Genomic DNA, 19,893 nt, shown 5'->3' with positions numbered 1-19,893 from the left:
CATACATACATATATATATGTATGTATGTATATATATATGTATGTGTGTGTGTGTGTGTGTGTGTGTATGTATATATATATATATATATATATATAATCTTTTTGTAACTGATTCTTTAAAAAGAAACGCCTTCAAAAGGGGGGGGGGAGACAAATGCAAATGTAACAACTTAAAGGATCTAAGATATATTTTCTGTCGGAGGAGGAGAGGGGGAAAAAAAAAAAGAACAGACGTGTCCAGAAAGATTGAGAACAAAAACAAGAAAAGAAAAAGAAGAACGAAACGTGTTTGTTTCGTGCGTTGAGATTCATTTCCAAGCTCGCCTCCCACAGTACCGTGGTAGAGAGAGGCGAGGCAGGCTGGAAGGGAAAGGGAGAGGAGAGGTTGCCTTCGGAGCAACGGATTGGTAGAAGTAGGTTGCTCCTGAAAAAGAGGGCGGTGAACCGACCGCTCCGAATCCATCTGGAGACTCGGAGGGCCAAAAGCCAGGAGAAGCCGAGGTCCTTGAGCCGTGAGGAGAATAGAGCTTAATCACAACAATAACACCCACAAGCTGGACTGGGGTGTTTTGCTGGAAACACGGGAACTTTTTAACTTGCCAGGCTAGAAATAAGGATCGTTTTGAATCGCTTTCGTCTCGGGGGAAGGATTTCCACGTGCCCAGAGTACCTCCTGCGGACCGCAAAGAAGACAGGTGAGACTGTTGGGGGTGGTATATCCCTCAAGAGGGCTTCTCCCCCTCCCCCCCCGCTTTCCTTCTTATGGGTAACAGAACCTCTGGGAGGGGGTACCAGCAACCCAGAAGACACCTTGAAGTCACACACACACACTCTCTCTCTCTCTCTCTCTCTCTCTCTCTCTCCTGTAGAAAAGAGTTGCAGTGGTGGAAGAAAGCACTTTGGGGAGGTGTATGAGGTTTGTTAAGAAGGTTATGGGGATCTAAATGTGCGGTTTTACAGCTTTCCCCCAGACTGGCTCCTTCCAAATTTGGTGGATTTGGCAGCTCCGCTAACCCCAGCCAATATTGCCAAAGGGCTGGAATGAATGGGAATTGCAGCCAAGGAGCTCATCTGGGGAAGTCAAAATTGAAGATGTAAGAAGCTGGAAGCTACACTCACCCATGCAATGTATATTTGGAAGGGCCCAGTAAAACAGATCTGGTTGCAAAAATAATGTATACTGTCTGTAGGCGGGGGTGAGGTGGGGGGTCTATTCTTTAAAACCGATTCAAGTATTTAAGCATCTGTAAACAGAACCAGGTTCTAGCAGCCTGAAACTGATTTGCATTGCAGCATCTGGAGATTCAGTGGTTTAAGTTTCATCACCGATTCTTAGTTTAGTTCAACCTTGCAAATTTCCTAATAGAGTCCTTGGAATATAGGTGTGTGAATTTGTACTCTTGTTTGGGTATCTGGCAGTGGTGGATTGCTCCCGGTTCGGTCCGGTTCTATAGAACCGGTAGTAAAACCAGCGGGAGGCTCCGCCCACCCGCCACAACATCATCATGGGTGATCTGGGTGAAGCTTTGCATGCACAGAAGCGCAAGCATGCGCACTCCCGCTGCAAACCAGTAGTAAAGGTAAGTGGAACCCACCCCTAGTATCTGGGATGATAATGTGATCCAACCCAGATGATCAGACATACATTATTAAGCCAGGATATAGACATATCTTCTGCCTAGGCATAAGTAAGCAGTTTCAAAAATAATAAGGTGAATGGAAACCACTTTATTTCCTGAATGATCCAATTGGGAAAAAAAACTAGCTGAGGTATGGAGATTTTATTGCTACTAAATTGTGTTTTAGTCCAATAGAAAACAGATTGATGGAATTGTGAGGGAGGGAAATGTACGAAATCACGTCAAGCGTCTGTTGCTGTTAAGTTTCAAACTGTTTGACAGACTGAACATTCTTCCTTCCGTGACCTTAAATCCTCCCTCCCACCTGTTTGTTCCTTCTGAAATGTTTGAATTATCCTTTCTCTTTTTCAGTTACTATATTTGAGCAGGGTGGATACAATATGAATGTGAGAAAGAGTCATTGGAAAGGGCATATGCTTCTGATTTTCATATTTTCAACATAAATCCTGTACCTGCACAATAGCAATTTCCTTTTGTGTGCTTGTCCAGGCTTCCTAAGATAATATGAAGTCTGGGTGGGCATGAAGAATGCACGGGAGTTAATTACTTACTACATTCAGGTTACGGAAGCTGACCAGGAACCTGAAGATATTAGGGTTCAAATCCGTAATCAGTGGCTACTTGGTCCAATTACCAAATGGGAGATATCACCAAATGGATTGGAAAAATAGGAAGAGGAAAATATGTTAGATAGGTCAGTGCATAACTGCCTTGAGTTATTTGTAAAAATAATAAAGGCGGAATACCAATAAATAAACAAATGTTCTCAATCAGCCCTTGAAATGGGAAACATGGCAGCTCTTGCCTGCACTTTTGCATCCAATTCTGATTCAACCGGTAGAAGGTACATTTTTCTTCTTTTCTAAAATGAGACATAAGGCCTCCTGAAAGCAACAGCTCCAAGAACTTTTCTCTGTTGCTTTCTGCCAACCTGTATTCATGATCCTTTTAACAACAACAACAAAAAAAGTAGGAAAAGAGTGACTATGAAGGACATTAATAGAAAACCTGGCAGTTCCATTAATAGATAGCTGATATGAGACCCAGTCATAAAGAAAACTTTGTTTGGTGCTAGGTACACTGGGCAGAAAACAGTGAGAAATAGTTTACCAATGTGAAATTTTAACTTCAGCAAACCTGCCAAGGTCAGCTAGATTTAAGGTCGTCCTTCTCCAGCCTGGCACTCCCAGGATGTGTTGGGAACATAATTCCCAAAAACTCCAATCAAAACAGCGTTGTGAAGCAAGAATCAGAATTAGAGTTACCGAATCAGTCAGTTCTGCAAGAGTTGGTATCTCTGGATTGCTAGGATTCTTCCTTAAATTATTTCTTGATCAATACATGTCACACAAAATTCAGCTGTTTGGGAACTGTGATGCATCCCATGTATTTAGATTTTCCAAATACATATTGTGCAGTTTAGCTTTCTTCTTAAGCCCAGCTTTTAGTCATTGTTCCACATCTAACAATGTCAAAGACTTGTCATTTTCCTCATATTATTCATTGACTCATTCATTTTATCTGATTCTGAAACAAATGCCAGTATCTTTATTTCTTTTGGGCCATTAAAAAATAATAATAATAGTGTGTCCCCAAATTCAGTCAGATATTCATGTTGTGGGAGGGAGGGCACTGTATTTTTTGCCCTTTGATTTTCTATTATAAAATGCTTCTCTAGCAGGGGGTTTGAGGCTCCCAATATTTACCATTGTGACATGTCTTTCTATTTACTAAGTGAAAGGTAAATCAGTAAATCAGCTTTATCAGTACATAAGCACAGTGGCACAGTTTAGCTTACAGGAGTACATTTAAATATCCAATGTTTTATTTGAAACTAAGTACCTAGATCTGTAATTATGCATATCTCTACAAACCATCTATATACATTCCTAACTAACTGCCCCTTGAGTATAATTGTTAATAAAAATAGGAAGAAAGAGAGAGTGCTGTTTGCTGCTACCCTAATTATCCACCATTATCTGTACAGCCATTTGGGGCCTATTTTTGTTTATTTGTGAGAACATTTCATTCATGCCATTCCATTAGGGATTGCCAAAGCAGTTCACCACATAACATTTTTTTATAATTTTCAAAAAGACATTAAAAAACACACAATCATTTTAAGAACCTCTCCTGGCTTGGTGCTACATGGGCTGTTCTTCATTTTTTCTGTCTGAAATGTAATTATGGGCAACAGAGGTATTTCAGCATATTGTTGAACATTAACTTTCACTAGCTTAAGGCAGTTTGGTTGAGGGTGAGGAATCAAGAAGTTTGACTCCAACATCTGGAGAGATACGAGTTTCTGATACTCAGTTTAAATTGTAGGACGAATGGAATTAATGTTGGTAATTGCCTTTTGTGTATACATCTAGAAACACTTCACATTATTTTTGCGGGTATTTTGGAGATTCATAGTTGTTCAGCTAACTAATCAGTTCCTCAGTCCTAAAGCACTAGTAAGTCTGGCATCTGACATCAACATAAGAGCAACCCCAATTCTTGGAAGCACCTGTCAGCTTGTACTTATATGTACAGATAGCACAGACAGTCCTGGATACATATTATAAAATTGATACTTATTATTTGCAGTTTTCTTTTTTTCTTCCAGTGTGCTAGAAAGGTATATGTGCGTGTACACACATGTGCAGTTTTCTTGGCAAGATTTCAGAAGTGGTTTGCCATTGCCACTTTCCTGAGGCTGAGAGAGAGTGACTGGAGCCAAAGTCACCCAGATAGTTTTTGTGCCTAAGGTGGAACTAAAATTCATGGTATTGGAATTCGTTATACATATGTAAAACTGTATATAAGTATATGGGCTAGGTTATATTTATGGCTTGCATATTTGCATGAAAAACTTAATAAGGTCATTTAAAATTCTAATGCTTATATTTGCATCTGCTAATTTTGGTATATTTCTAATCCTGGTTAGAGTTGGTTTGTGTTTTGGAGGGTTTGTAAGATTTACAAATTTACAACTAATTTGAAGTTAAATTAGTTTATGCTTTAGTCTATTACCTGAATCCAGAAAATGGATTAATATAGTAACCATGTTATGCAAATTCAGCCTTTGAGTATATTGGACAAGAAGACCTCCAAGATTCCTTCCAACTCTGTTATTTTGTTATATGGGTATTGTATACATTTGAATTTACTCTGAATTTCTAAATTATTTTGCCCACATACTTTATAATTTATTATAATCTGGCAATCATTTGAGTAGAAATGGATGGAATCCTTATAAGTGTGTGTGTTTCCCTGTTAAATTATCAAAAACAATCGTATTAATTGTATCCAGTTACTTTTGGCTTCTGTAAAGTTGTGATAGAACAGCAAAGAAATGCAGAGTTTTTGCTGCCAATCAGAGATTGCCCAGATTTATGCAACCCTATCTGAAGAGCCACTTCAGGAGTGTAAGAGCGGATAGAGTGTGTTTAACATTATCCTTATGACCAGTCCCAATGGATAAAGAATTCCGAAATGTAGAAAGTAGTTAAAGCTTTGGTTATTTAGTGAAACAGACATCTATTTTGCATAAGTCTAAAACGATGGACGCGGTGGCTCAGTGGCTAAGATGCTGAGTTTGTTGATTGAAAGGTCGGCAGTTCAGCGATTCAAATCCCTAGTGCCGCATAATGGGGTGAGCTCCCGTTACTTGTCCCAGCTTCTGCCAACCTAGCAGTTCGAAAGCACGTAAAAAATGCAAGTAGAAAAATAGGGACCACCTTTGGTGGGAAGGTAACAGCATTCCATGCATCTTTTGACATTTAGTCGTGCCGGCCACATGACCACGGAGACGTCTTCGGACAGCGCTGGTTCTTTGGCTTTAAAACGGAGATGAGCACCGCCCCCTAGAATCGGGAACGACTAGCACATATGTGCGAGGGCAACCTTTACCTTTTTAAAAAGATGGGCTGGAAACAACTGCGTACCAGATCTTTGTTTTGTAAGACAAAACTTTCACTGCTAAGCAGAGACCTTTAAAATCACAACAAGGAGCAAGAAATACACAGCTTGAGCCATTAAAATGTTATTAAAAGGCAGCAGAGTCCAATTTAATTTCTTAGCAAAATACCTGACACAGCTGGGCAGCAGAATTTCACTGGAGTCAAGCATGCATATGTGTGTGTGTGTGTATATATATATAATCACACACACACACAAACATTATTATATTGTGTGCTGAATCAGATATTATGTATAATGTGACAGGTTCATTACTTTTGTACGAACAGACTCCTATGCAGTCCTCTGCTGATGGTAGAAAGGGATTGGCATATGCTTTTGTATGTATAATTATGAATAGCTTTTACATGCAGAGTATAAAAGAGATTGGCTTATAACAGGTATATAAAAAATCCTCTGCAGCATTTAAAGGTACATCAGTACTAGCACTTCAGTTGAAAAGTTTATATCAATGTCAAATATGATTTCTAAAAGGTTAATGAACATAAGATTGGCTAAGCCATACAATTAATAAGCATAGCATCGGTAAACACTTGCAAAATGCATTGAATTCATTTATAATATTAGAAAAGTTTCAATTTTTGAGCTTAATACCTAAAACTAAAGTTTCCATTTCATTGTTATTTCTTGTGGTTTATAAATGTTAAAAGAAAAAAAAAAAGGAACTGCTGGAAAAAAATAAATGTTTGATTTCTAACTTCCTATTTTTATATTCTAACCAATTTAGTATTTTAACTGAATTCAAGCCAGAATTCTTTTCATTTACACCACGGGTGTGAAATTCGCCATGTCACATTGCTGTCACGTGACATTTTGTGACATTTTCTCCAATCACGGAGCTGTGGTGGGTGTGGCCTGTTCATGATGCATCTGGCCTGCAGGCCGCCAATTTGACACCCCTAATTTATACAATACATCACACCACAAGGCAAACATAAATACATAATGGTTTTTAAGAGGTTCTATATGTATTGTATATTCATATTGTATAGGCCAAATAAGAAGCTTTTAAGCTGAAAAGCTGAATTATCAACACAAACATATCCATATACTAGTTGGATACCCGTGCTTCGCTACAAAACTATGTGATGGGGCTTGATAAATCAACATTTACAGCTTGAAAATTAATGAGTAGTTATGATCAGCCTTTCCTCTCCCCTTCTCTCCCTCAGGCTTGCCCCACAGAAGCCTCCCCTATCCTATCCCCTGGTTGCTGCTGTGAAAGTAAAACTGAAAGTGAAACTCCTCTCCTCTGCTTGTGTTTTGCATTTGGAACAGATTTCTTTTCAGGTGGGGAGGGGGAGTAGAACTCCTTAGCATCAGAGGGCTGTTTGGAAAGTGAAACAGTATTTGCTGTTTCAAGAAGGAGACAGAAAGGAGCCTGGCCATGGCTTAGTTCAAGTGTTCTGTATTAAAGCTGCTTCCTGCTGTGAAAGTAAAACTGAAAGTGAAACTCGTCTCCTCTGCTTGTGTTTTGCATTTGGAAAAGATTTCTTTTCAGGTGGGGAGGGAGAGTAGAACTCCTTAGCATCAGAACGTGTTAATAATAATATAGGAAATATTAATGCTCTAATAGTCATTTTGAAAAATCCTTTCTTAGTGAGCACCTAGAAGCCAAGAGGAACATATGTGGCAAATTTCAAGTTTGTAGGCTTTGCGGTTCTGGAGATTTTGTGATTACGGTGTGAGTGGTTTTTGGTTTTATATATATAGATGAGCAGGAATAATTCCCAAATGGGACTTGCTACCAAGAAAATGGTCATTGGATTATTGCTGAAAAGACTGGACACACATGAACTCAAACTGCTTTGGTTAAAAAATGACTTTACTTTTAAATCCTAAATTATAATGTAGATTTGCATTAAATATATACGGAATATTGTCACACATCTTATTCCACAAGAAAACTACAATGGAAATCTACTTTGCTTTAGCCAGAGCTCCATCACACTTTAAAAAATGGCCTATAAAGTTCACTGATATGCCAGTTATAAGTATGTATGAGTGCTAATGAAATGCAAATTGGAACAGATGGTCTGTAGTCGAGTACAGCAAGTGCTGTGTTATCTGCCAGTAGTTTTTCCTTCTGGTGAGTAATGCCAAATTATGATGGAGAAAGCAAGTATAATTTCCAGGAATGATATGCAATGCTAAAAGTTATGCTTTAAGGAAGAAGCAAGTTCATCACTGGAATTATAATACTAATGTCATAAATGCTTATATAATTCACATTTTCTGCAATTCTGCATGAATGGAATTTTGCATATGTTACACAGTGCAGAATTAGAGTAACTTTTCATGTTGTATTCTCATTTCCTGGCAATCTGTTTTGAGCCTAAAATAGTGTAGATTCAAGCACCGCATACTAAGTATTTTTTTTAGCACAAATGTGTCCAAGAGATGGACAATTCTATCATCAAATATACCGTAGAGCAGGGATGTCAAACTTGATTTCATTAAGGGCTCCTGTGGGCTGGGGAGGGCAAAAATGTGATCCATGGAGGGTTTGGGAGGCCAAAAATGGGGCCATTTTTCACAAAAATGGGGCCATTTTTGCAAAAACGGGATGTGTAGTGGGTTTGGAAGGCCTGCAGAGTGCTGCTGAGGGCTGGGGAGGGCAAAAATGCGACACATGGGGGGGGGTTGGGAGTCCAAAATTGGGCATGTTTGGGAGGCCTGCAGAGTGCTCCTGGGAGCTGGGGAGGGCAAAAATGTGATGCGTGAGGGGGTTGGGAGTCCAAAAACAGGCATGTTTGGGAGGCCTGCAGAGTGCTCCTGGGGGCTGGGGAGGGCAAAAATGCGACGCGTGGGGGGGTTGGGAGTCCAAAATCGGACATGTTTGGGAGGCCAAAAATGGGTCTACCAATACTATGATATAAGGTTAGTAATACTTACCAAGTAAATCATTATTTGGCTATTAGTTTAATTAGTTCCTGAGGGCCGGGGAGGGATTGGGAGGATGGTTACCAATGAGAAACCAAATACCATAGAGTATTTGTAGTTTCCACTGAACGGCATACTAGTTTCTAAGCAATTGTGACTAATTATAGAACTAGAGTTTATATAAACTTTTAAACACATGTTGAAAATGGTTATATAATTAATGCCAAGCATCTAAGCAGAATTTATATTAGATGGAATTATGCATTAAACAAGCACATTTTTCAAATGTTCTGTATGACTTTGCAAGAAGATTTTAGGTCCTGATAGCGAATACAGAATGCAAAAAAGATTGTTCAACCCTTTAGCATTTATACCAGTTTCTGCAGCATGAACTGGAATTTAGCATATCTTTACCCACATCCACACACAAATATCAATTGTTTTCAATTAATACTTAGCAGAAGGTGAAATTTCTCACTGTACTTTTGTCAGAACATTTTTATTGCGGGTGACAAAATATTGATTCAGGAAGGTACAGTGAAAATAGCTATCTAGGCCGCTGAACGGTTTATGTTTGGTTGGAAATATTGTAAGTCCCTGAATTTAGCAGGATTTGAAGAGACGTGCAAAAGACTCTGGTGCAAATATTTGATATTTTTTTTCAGTTACAAAGTGAATTTGGAGAATAGACTGATCATCCACAGCATACATTAGAGAACTGGTTTATTTTTATTGAAAATAATTAAGTATGTGGTTAGCCCAAGCTATGGTCGTATTCTCCAAAATATGGTTTTCCCTTTTGCAGCTTTGATGCAGTTGCCCTGTGCCTAAAATCCTCCATCCTCTAATGTAGGGGTGTCAAACTCAAGGCCCATGGGCTGCATCTGGCCCGTGGGGTTCTTAGATCTGGCCTGCGGGTCTGCCCTGGAAACAGCGAAGGACTGGCCCACGGTGCCTCTGCCAGCGTAAACAGAGCTTGGGAGGGCTACATGCGGCCCTCCTCAGCTCCGTTTTCACTGGCAGAGGGTTGCAGGAAGGTGTTGCAGCCAAAAACGGAGCTTGTGAGCCTGTTTTCTCTGGCAGAGCGCTCAGGCCACCATAGGCACCCCCGACACAAGTGACCATGCTCCCCTGGCCACACACACCTACCAGGGGTGAAATCCAGCAGGTCTTTGACAGGTTCTGGAGAACCGGTAGCGGAAATTTTGAGTAGTTCAGAGAACCGGTAGCAGAATTTTGAGTAGTTCGGAGAATCGGCAAATACCACCTCTGGCTGGTCCCAGAGTGGGGTGGGAATGGGAGTTTTGCAGTATCCTTCCCATGGAGTGGGTGGGGATGGAGATTTTGCAGTATCATTCCCCTGCCATGCCCAACAAGCCACGCCCACCAAGCCATACCACACCCATCAAGCCACGCCCACAGAACCAATAGTAAAAAAAATTGAATTTCACCACTGCCCCCCGCCCCTTGAGGTCAAAGACAACCCTGAAGCGGTCCTCAGTGAAATCAAGTTTGATACCCCTGCTCTAATGCAAGGATATCCAGTGAGGTGCCCACGGTAAGTTACCACTTTCAGCCTTTTTGCCAAAAGACTTTATTTGTAAGATTCTTGATTCTTTTCATTAAGACATAATTAAAATGATAAATTAAAATGCTAACGAACAAAGTATCAGCTTCCAACCATCTTTAGTTACAGGAGAGTTACTTGGGCACCCCCTAAGCCCCTAAGGAATTTTATGGCTGAAGCCTACTTCTTCTACGTAGAGAAATGTGTTACCTGCCCAAACAACATCAACTAGGCAGCTGGGATGAAAAAGAAAACCTGGAAAAGCAGGGTAGAAAACAGAGTAAGAAGCAGCTTCATTGTTTTTTTAAAAAAGTAAAAGATAAACTAATTCATTATACTGTAACTTCAATGGACTTTAATAATCCACAGAATTTTAACAGAGTCTTTAAGGAACCATAAGATTGTTCTTTTTGTTAATACCAACCAGTGGGTGAAATTCAAATTTTCTTTTACTACCGGTTCTGTGGGCATGGCTTGGTGGGTGTGGCTTGGTAGGCATGGCAGGGGAAGGATACTGCAAAATCTCCATTCCCACCCCACTCTGGGGCCAGCCAGAGGTGGTATTTGCCCGGTTCTCCGAACTACTCAAAATTTCCGCTACGGGTTCTCCAGAACCTGTCTGAACCTGCTGGATTTCACCCCTACTACCAACTAACACAGTTCCTCCTTTGGAAACTGTTTTAAGAAGATGTTATATCCAACTAATTTGTGTGGTTCCCTTAAACAAAAATAAATGTAAAGCCAATTGAGTGATTTTCTTTATTACACATAGTGGCAGTTTTTTTCTAATTAAATAAAGGGACAAAGTATTTTTTGTTTTTGTTTTTTGAGGTTCTTTGAGAATTTACTTCAACCAACTCTTTAAAAAGAATTCTGTAAACCCTAAAAGTACATCTGAAACTAATCTTTCTGCAGGAAGGTCTCAGAAGCTATACTATAATCTAAATAATCTGAAAATTAGCTTCTGGGGTCATAGAGCAGATAGGAAGCCTTGTGAATAAGAAAGCCCCCAGAATAGTGGATAATCTCTTGGGGTGACTATAAATGGTCTTGTCTGTTGCTCTATTTATGACAAAGGAAAGGAGGAAAGCTTACATTTCAACAGGTGGTTGCTGTTACATGAATGGATTGAAAGTATCTTTATCATTACAAGTCCTTTTTTAATTAAAGAAATTCTGATATATGACAGGAGTAGAAGTGTTCATAGCTTCGTTTATTGTCTGATGGGAAGCCTGTTTGTAAAAGCCTTGAGTTAGCATTTTAGGCATGCTTAGGTATTCCCAGAACATACCGTGAGTGTTTATCTTTCATCAATTTTGGCAATTAAATGAAGTTTAGATGCAATGAGGATAAAAGATGTTATTCAGTCAAAATAGCAGCAAGAGGAACATTATCAACAGCTTCAGGAGGAGCTTTCAGAACAGTTACCTTACCACCTCCACAAAAATTCAACAAACCATGTATTGAAAGAGGAAGATTGTGTTTGTCTATTTATACACACACAGTAACACACATAGAGAGAGACAAATACACACAGACACTTATCAGAGCAGCTTTTCTCAATCTCAGTCAATTTGAAGATGTGTGGATTTTAATTCCCAGAATTTCCCAGGGATGAGATTGAGAAACATTACATTCGAGGCTACTACTCAAAGGACAAATAGAAGTTGTAAAGGCTGGTCTTTTCAGTGATTTTCTGTCATCATGCAGTTCTTTCAGTTTATTACAGTCTTAATCAGAAGCCAAAAAAGCAAATAGATTATTTTCACCCTCAAACCAAAATAATTTGACAGCAAGGAGGTGCTGAAGGGGGGGGGGGATCAACTTTAAAATAGTTTTAAAAGTCTCTTGACATCTCTGAAATATTGCATATAAATTGGTAAAAGGCTACATAATTATTTTCAAGTTGAATTGATCATTCCAGCAAAAGTCCTCTCCCTTCTTCCAGCATCGGTCCTTTTCCTGACCAAAGTTTCATTCCTTGGTTTTCATAGAGGATTGCTGCCTTATTTTTGGAGGAGTGGCTGGTCAATGGAGCAAAACGCTCCCTGACAGGGAGATCAAGAGAGGGAGATCAGGATCATTGGCAGCAACAGAGCTTGAAGAGGTTGGTAGAAGGTGGAAAGAGTTGGAAAAGAGGCTCCTGATTTACCTCAATGAACCATTATAGACTCTGTGAAAAGTGCTGATAAATGTTTGGTGAAGTGCAATGAGACTTGGCACGGGCTTGGATGGTGGATGTCTGATTGGCTGAGTATTGGCTGCCATGAAAGACTCAATACTCAATAATGGACCAGGAAATTTCGAGGCACACTAATATCCCATTGAGACATCTGTCCCACAACAGCCTCCAAAGAAAGCATGCCAAGGGGCAAGGGAGGAGTCTGATCACAGGGAAGCATGGGTGGCACCCCAGGTGAGAGAAAGGGAGCTGGAGGATGTGAGAGTTAGGGACCAGGATGAGTTAGATGAAGCATTTACCTATAACCAGTAAAAGTGCTTTTCCACTAGATTGTATGGGAGATTGATAAGGCAAGGCCAGCCTGAGGACAATAACATTGCTGGTCTCCCAAGCTGTGGATGGATTGTAGGTAGTCTTGAGAAGAGATGGGGGATTGATAGATGTTTTGGGGAGGGAAATCCGCCTAGATGAGCTGATCCCAGTAGAGATTGGCCAAGAGAGATACGATGAAGGAGTCCAGGCAATTATTTGATGCTGCTCATATTTCTGACTCTGAAAGATCCTGATGGCCAGATCACTAATGACTTTAGCCTTACCATGTCTGTCTAGAATAAAACCCTATTCGATAGTAAATAAAAAGAGACTTAGTCTATTATTATTGAAACCTGCTTGGGTGGAGATGAATATGTTCCCATTTCAGAAATCTGCCCTCCCAGGTGTTGTGACTCCGACTCCCGAGCCTGTCCTCATGGAGGAAGAGGACTTAGAAGATGAGGGGGAGGAACTGACAAGGCCTCCCTCTCCAGGACCCTCCTCTCTGGCAATGCCTCAGGTTCCATCCGAAGGCCAGGAGGAACAGCCTGGGATGGGCCAGGAGGAAGGCATTTCGGAGCACCCATTGATAGAGAGTGATAATGATGAATCCTGGCTTGATCCCAGGCAGCGTCGGAGGGAGAAGTGTGCACAGCAAAGGAAGAGGCGTGGGAGGGCCAGGGATTGAGCTGAGTCACTGAGCCACACCCCACAAGGGATATAAGGGGAAGTGATTGCTCGGCAGGCTTTGTGACGGACAAAAGTTTAAACTCTAAAGAGTCACATCGTGAATCCTGCACTTCGGCTCAGATATATTTTGGACTAAACTCTTGTGGATAATTTGTCGCTCTGGAAACGGACTGCAGATAAGGCCTCTCCTGCTTTTTGGGAGTACTAATTGAACGTGGCAGGCGTTTTACAGTTAGCTGCCAGAACTCTCATCTGCCAGGAATTCTGTTTATGCAATAAATTATTGGCAGGCGTGTTTGATACTGCATTTGTCTGTGTGAGGACGGAGGACAGAACACCAGGTTTCAAGACTTATAGCAATGTTGATGCCAAGGCAAGGGACAAGGGGTGGGGTTGTTGATCTATAATGACTTCTCTGGCAAAGGGCTCTGCTGCTACTCTTCTAGGAAATGAGTGCTTGAATGTTAAATTAGTCTATAAAGACAAATTTGAATATTGGGTGTCCTGTTGCCTGATAGGATTCCTTGCCTGGGCTGCTGAATTTGATCTCAGGCCCTGATCATTTCATCCTTCGGTACAAATGGCCTCCTCCCCCAGGCCTGGGACCATGGGGCGGGGGGGCAGGCACTGCACATTCCTAGCTTTCAAGGCTTCCATGATAAACAGAAACAATGAGATAATCTGAGACACAATGCACCCATGGAGTTTTGTACCTACATGATCTGGATAGTAAAAGCATCTCTTTTAGCCTTTGCTAAGATCATTTCCTTATCCAAATGAAACTGACAATCACCCGCGATCTCTGTAGAGTAAACAAATTAAAATAATCTACCTCACACATCCACTTGTAATTTCTTACTGGTTAAATATTGTCACTATGGTGAACCAAGTTCTTCAAGTGCCATTAAAGTTTACAGATGTTAATGTTTTGCTAAACTATATTTAAAATTATCTAGAATCTTTCAATGTTATACTGATATTTTAAAATGTTACTCTGTAAGACACTATGAATCTCGTGGCATACAGATCCAACAAACACATACTGTACATATGTATACAGATTCATATCCAGCCAGCCACGGGGTAGAAAAAATGAGCTGTTCAGGTGATTTCAGTTTACCATCCTTTCTGTCTAAAGCTCTGATTCCCAAATTTTGGTGACTTCCACATGTCTGGAGTAGCCACAGTGGCTATTTGCTGAAAAGTTTGCGAGTTGGTCCATACAACTGAAAGTTGTCAAGGTTGGGAATGTACTGCTCTGTACCTCTACATCTACCACTTTTTAAAAATTACAGTATTGTATAGAGGCTGTCAAAGAACGGTTACCTTTCTTTGAGGGGAAGAGCTCCAGTTCTTTGATAGTTTTAGAGTTGTTTTGTTTGTTAATTTATATTTAGAACTTCAATGGGACATACAAAGTCCTTCTCTATTTTATTTTATTTTATTTTTGTTGGTATAATAAAACCCATATTAGATTGATCTGAAAGAATTACGGTCCAGGGGGATTTAGTAAATGTCTATGGCTGAAGGAGTAGTTGAGCCTCAGTGTCTTAATTCTTAGAACATCTACTTTCACTTCCTGATGTGCATAAATCAACTCATGACCTGGTACAACTGAAGGAGTGAAAGCTATACATAGAACACTTTAAAATTTAACTTTCATCATTACCTGGAGGATATAGTGCCTATAATCCAAAAATTGTGGGAACTGGTTTAGGAAATGACAGGGATTCATGTGAACTGAAGAAAACAGTAGTCAAATATAAGAAACTTTTGAATGGATTAGTGTTGTCGACTTTAAGAAGCATGGGTTTCAACTCCCAAAATTTCCGAGCCAGAAGTGCTAGGAATTTCATTAATTCACTAATACCTCAGTCCATTTTATGAGGTTACAATAAAATAATCCTTTTGGTCACATTGAAGGGCTTACAATATATGCATGGCATTAAATGCGATTAAAATCAGTTATTATCATTGCACATTTATAATCATGATGGTAGGATATGTTTTTGAATTAATGTAGAATGAACTGTATCAGATTATTGTGCTTACTAAAAGAGTGCATCTAGTGCTTTTTCATAAGTAGACAGAATCGTTAAAAACAAAATTGGACAAAGAGGTATAATAGCAAATTAAAGTACATTAAAGGGTGATAGAATAGGCTAATCTGGCAAACTGTCCATCTGCAGGAAGTTAAGTTTATGGAGAAACTGTTTTAAAGAAAAACTGGGAGGTAGGTGGAGGTTTGTGTAAACAAAGGACTCTTTCAGTAAAAAAAAAGGCTTACCAAATATTTTGGTATAAGATTAGAGTAACTATTAGTTTCTATTTTGGATTTCATGGGAAGCAAATTATTTTAATCAGTCCACTCTTTTTTGGAGTGACAGCAGTTAATATAAATCAGTTGACTGTTAAATTTGAAGGTTCAGTAGATTATTGACATTAGCATCATTAATTAAAACCCAATTTGAATGATGGTACTTGTCAAAACCACCTATCTAATTTGTATGATGATTTGTACAAGCAATAGAAGGTAGAATTAAACACTTACTAGATAGCATTTATTATTAGTCTGGGGCAATTAAAAGTATAAACAGAAATCCAAGATGCTTTTCTCAGCTTGTAGAACAAAAGCCTTACCTGCTGAATTCTTCTTGTTACTTTTAAGTGTTCACATTACCCCACCTAAAAAGTTGATAGTATGGATTGTGAGTTCTAAGAAATACATAAAGTTATTGTAAAACATAATAAAAACAATTTGTCAGTATGCTATTGAACCATGTTAGTATAAGTGGGCTATTTATTTATTGTTTAACATAAGTACTGTAGGGCAAGTTATTTAATAAAACAAAAGTTGGAGGCTTTATGTTAGATATGAATGCAAATGAGCAATTAAATAGATCACAAGTGCTCTTCCTCCAGAATACCAAAATTTAAATATTGATAATGTATAGTGATTTTCTGGATATCATCCTAAAAGGCCTAAAATATTTTTTTCTCTAATATACAAAATATTATTTCTGCGTGCTTTTATAATTAGGTGTAATAAATTCTGGAAATACGTATTACCGCTAATACACTGTTTAAATGTGATTTCTTTGCAAAACATAGATTTAATAGGACATTGAAATTTTATTTCACAGTAAAAGTTTGTAAACAGAGGCTATAAATCCTCTTGTCAGATTATAGTATGTATAGATGAAAATGTTGATTTGACAACCCAGATTAAAAATTTAATTAAAAAAAAAATCTAATCCCTTTAAAAGAGCTTCATTTTCTTGGGTTGATACTATTAAGATTCTCGAGTTGAGTCGTCTAATACAATAGTCCATTTTTTACTGTCTTTGCTATATTTTCTTTCTGTGGGAAAAGTAGGCTTTCAGTATATTCTGTGAAAAGATTAGTTTCTTCAAACCCGCTAAGAATTTCTCACTATATGAGAATAAAAGCCTTTTATATAGGACTCATCTCTGATGGGAGTTTACCCCCAAATGGTCAAGAGACACCAAGAATTGCTTTGGTTCATCTCTTGTTTCTTGTGTTAAGTCAAGAGTTCTTGGTGAGACACATTTGAAAAGATGGCATCCACACTTACTCAGTTATAAATGAAAGGACCAGATGGTTTTTTCTACCTAAGGAGTATGCACTCAATCAATCAATCAATTGAGCTGGGAGAGACTTTGGAGATCTTCTACTCCAACCCCCTGGTCCAGCAGGAGGCCCTGCAGACAAATAGTTCTCCATTCTCTTCTTAAAAACCTTCAGTGATGAACAACCCACAACTTCTGAATGCAAACTCTTCCACTGGTTAATTCTTCTCACTGTTAGGACATTTCTCCTTAATTCCAGGTTGCTTCTCTCCTTGTTTAGTTTCCATCCGTTGTTTCTTGTCTTGCCTTCTGGTGCTTTGGAAAATAAATTGACCTTTTCTTCTTTGTGGCAGTATTCCAAATACTGAAATACTGTTATCATGTCACCCCTAGTCCTTAAGACCCCAGCAATCATTATGTTTCATTTGTTTATAAAATAACTGAATTAGAAGTTTCTTTCTATCTCTAGTTCACATATAGAACCAAAGAAAAATTTATTGGCAGAACAGTTTACTTCAGAACTGGTGAAGGGACAATAACATCTTATCATACTCAGGGGGAGAGCCTTCTCTGTGGGGGCACCCGCCCTCTGGAACGAGCTACCCCCAGGAATACGACTGATCCCAGACCTCCGGACCTTCCGTCGAGCTTTGAAGACCTTCCTATTTCAGCAAGCTGGGCTGGCTTAAAATTTTAATGGGTTATTTTAAGGGTAATGGGTTTTAACTTTTGGAAGCCAATTCGATTTAATTCTGCTTTTAAATTATTTTTAAATTTTATATTGTATGTATTTTAATTTTGGCTGTTCACCGCCCTGAGTCCTTCGGGAGAAGGGCGGTATACAAATTTAAATATTATTATTATTATTATTATTATTATTATTATTATTATTATTATTATTATTATTATTATTATTATTATTATTATTATTATTAATAATAATAATAATACTTGAGGAGAGCAGACTAGCTTAGTTTGTTCAATACAGTTGAGTAGATTGTGTGATACACACAGATTTGGAAGAAAGGAATTCTTAGGGGCTGCTTCTTTAATTTCATCTGCTATGAAGACCCACCCTTGCTTCATCCTGTCTAATGGTGAGATTAGCTCTTAATACTGTAATTATTGATCTTTTTTTATTTCATTAACAATGTGAAAGAAAACTATAACAACCTGCAGTGGTGTTGATGCATTTATACTAAGCCAAAATATGTGATTTATTTGGTTATGGCATAATATTGTGTATGGACCCAGTTTACAAAGCATTGTTTTATGGCTTATTATATACATATTGTAGGAGATGATCAGGCTGAGCCCAAGAGAGGGATCTCAAGTTCCTTTGCACTCATATAAGTTCATCCCACCTTGAATTCCATTGACTTATCTACTACCTATTTGCTTTGGCCTTTACTAGTCAAGATTCTTGTAGAGCAGAGGTGTCAAACTCAATTTCATTGAGGCCCACATCAAGGTTGTGTTTGACCTCGGGGCCGGGGTGGGCATGGCCAGGGTGGGCATTGGTCAGCTTGACGTCACTCGTGTCAGGGGCGCCTGTGGTGGCCCAAGTGCTCTGCCAGAGAAAACAGGCTCCCAATCTCCATTTTCGGCTGGGATGGTTTCCTGCAACCCTCTGCCAGCAAAAATGGAGCTTGGGAGGGCCACGTGCTATCAGAGGCACCACGGGCAAGTCCTTCACTGTTTCGAGGGCAGCCCCGCTGGCCAATTCTAAGCACCCCATTGGCCGGATCCGGCCCACAGCCCTTGAGTTTGACACCCCTGTATTAAATTGAACGGCCTTGATTCTTGACTTCCTGCACTTGACAATGTAATTTTTTTCTCGTTGAGCTCTGTATGTGAATCTTTGGAATATATGAGAGCCATGTAAACATAAGATGAATGAAAAGTACAGGTAGTTCTTGTTTAACAACCAAACTAGTGGTGAAATGTAAAATTTGTTACTACCGGTTCTGTGGGCGTGGCTTTGAAGGGGGAGATAATATGACTGAGTGGGCGTGGCCAACTTTTTTTTTTTACTTTTAAAACCATTTTTTCTACAACCTCTTCAGCTGAAGAGGTTGTAAAAACAATGCTTTTAAAGCCTCTGACGATCCCAGCTGACTTGCCTGATCGGCAGAGGCTTTTTTTTTTAAAAAAACCTCTGATGATCCCAGTTGACTTGCCTTTTTTTCCGGCTTTTTTTCCTTTTAAAAATATTTTTTCTATAACCTCTTCGGCCGAAGAGGTTGTAGAAAAAATGCTTTTAAAAATAAAAAAAAAGCCTCTGATAATTGCTCGGCTCAGCTGGGCAATGGGGGGGGCAGGGATTTTTGCTACCGGTTCTCCGAACCACCCGCCTCCATCGCTACCGGATTGGGCGATCCAGTCTGAACCGGGAGCATATCACCCCTGAACCAACCGCTTAGTGACTGTTCAAAGTTATGACCGACACCTCTCCCAAAGGTATTTACAACATGGTTTTGGGCACTTGGCAACCGACTTCCAGTTAAGGCCATTTGTAGTATCCCACGATCATGTGATTGCGATTTTCAACATTTTTTAGCCAGTTTCTAGCATTTACTTCTGATTTCAGGCAGAAAACACCAATTGGATAAAATTGGTTTGTTTAACCCCCACATTCATTTAATGACCACAATGTTCACTTAACAACCACTGTGCTCAACTAACAACCACAGCATTCACTTAATGACTGCTGCAAAACCCATAAAATTGGGCATGGTTACAGGGTGACCCACTTAGGGACCAGCACAACCTATGACTAATTCCGGGCTCAATTACAATTATAAGTTAAGGACTACCGGTAGGTATGCCCAGAACAGAAAGTAAATGACAAAATATAGACATATTTTCATAATTTGCAAGTTGCTTTTGTTCATTCATGACACAATGTATGAATTCGGAAAACTAAGGTTTATTCAGCAACTTGGAATTTTTAGAAAATGGGTTAGAATCAAAACCATTACGTGTGTCAGTGTGCATAAATACCAATCACAGAAAGCAAGCCAATCAGAGGTTGTATTCAGCAGGTTCTGACCAGTTCTGGAG

At 39.3% G+C, this 19,893-nt stretch overlaps 1 protein-coding gene and 1 long non-coding RNA gene across 10 annotated transcripts in view; both read left to right on the top strand.

Moving 5' to 3' along the window:
- The window catches only part of SPATA13 (spermatogenesis associated 13), a 132,787-nt gene that overhangs the window by 34,743 nt on the left and 78,151 nt on the right, over positions 1-19,893 (top strand). For 4 of the 9 annotated variants that reach the window (XM_087894697.1, XM_087894693.1, XM_034410408.3 and 1 more), the window contains one exon: positions 604-695. The exons of 4 other annotated variants lie outside the window; for them this stretch is intronic. The gene's annotated coding sequence lies outside the window, so the exon portion shown is untranslated. Of the gene's footprint in view, positions 1-324; positions 696-19,893 lie in introns of those variants that run through there. One more of the 9 variants, XM_087894700.1, reaches the window with a different exon arrangement.
- LOC148113303 (uncharacterized) overlaps positions 1-19,893 on the top strand; it is a 52,926-nt gene that overhangs the window by 28,109 nt on the left and 4,924 nt on the right. The gene's annotated exons all lie outside the window — the stretch shown is intronic.

Source organism: Pantherophis guttatus, chromosome 5 (genome assembly GCF_059756535.1).
Source record: "Pantherophis guttatus breed Tessera chromosome 5, ASM5975653v1, whole genome shotgun sequence".
NCBI lineage: Eukaryota > Metazoa > Chordata > Lepidosauria > Squamata > Colubridae > Pantherophis > Pantherophis guttatus.
Note: the sequence above shows the minus strand (reverse complement) of the source record. Positions and strands in the feature narration are given on the sequence as shown.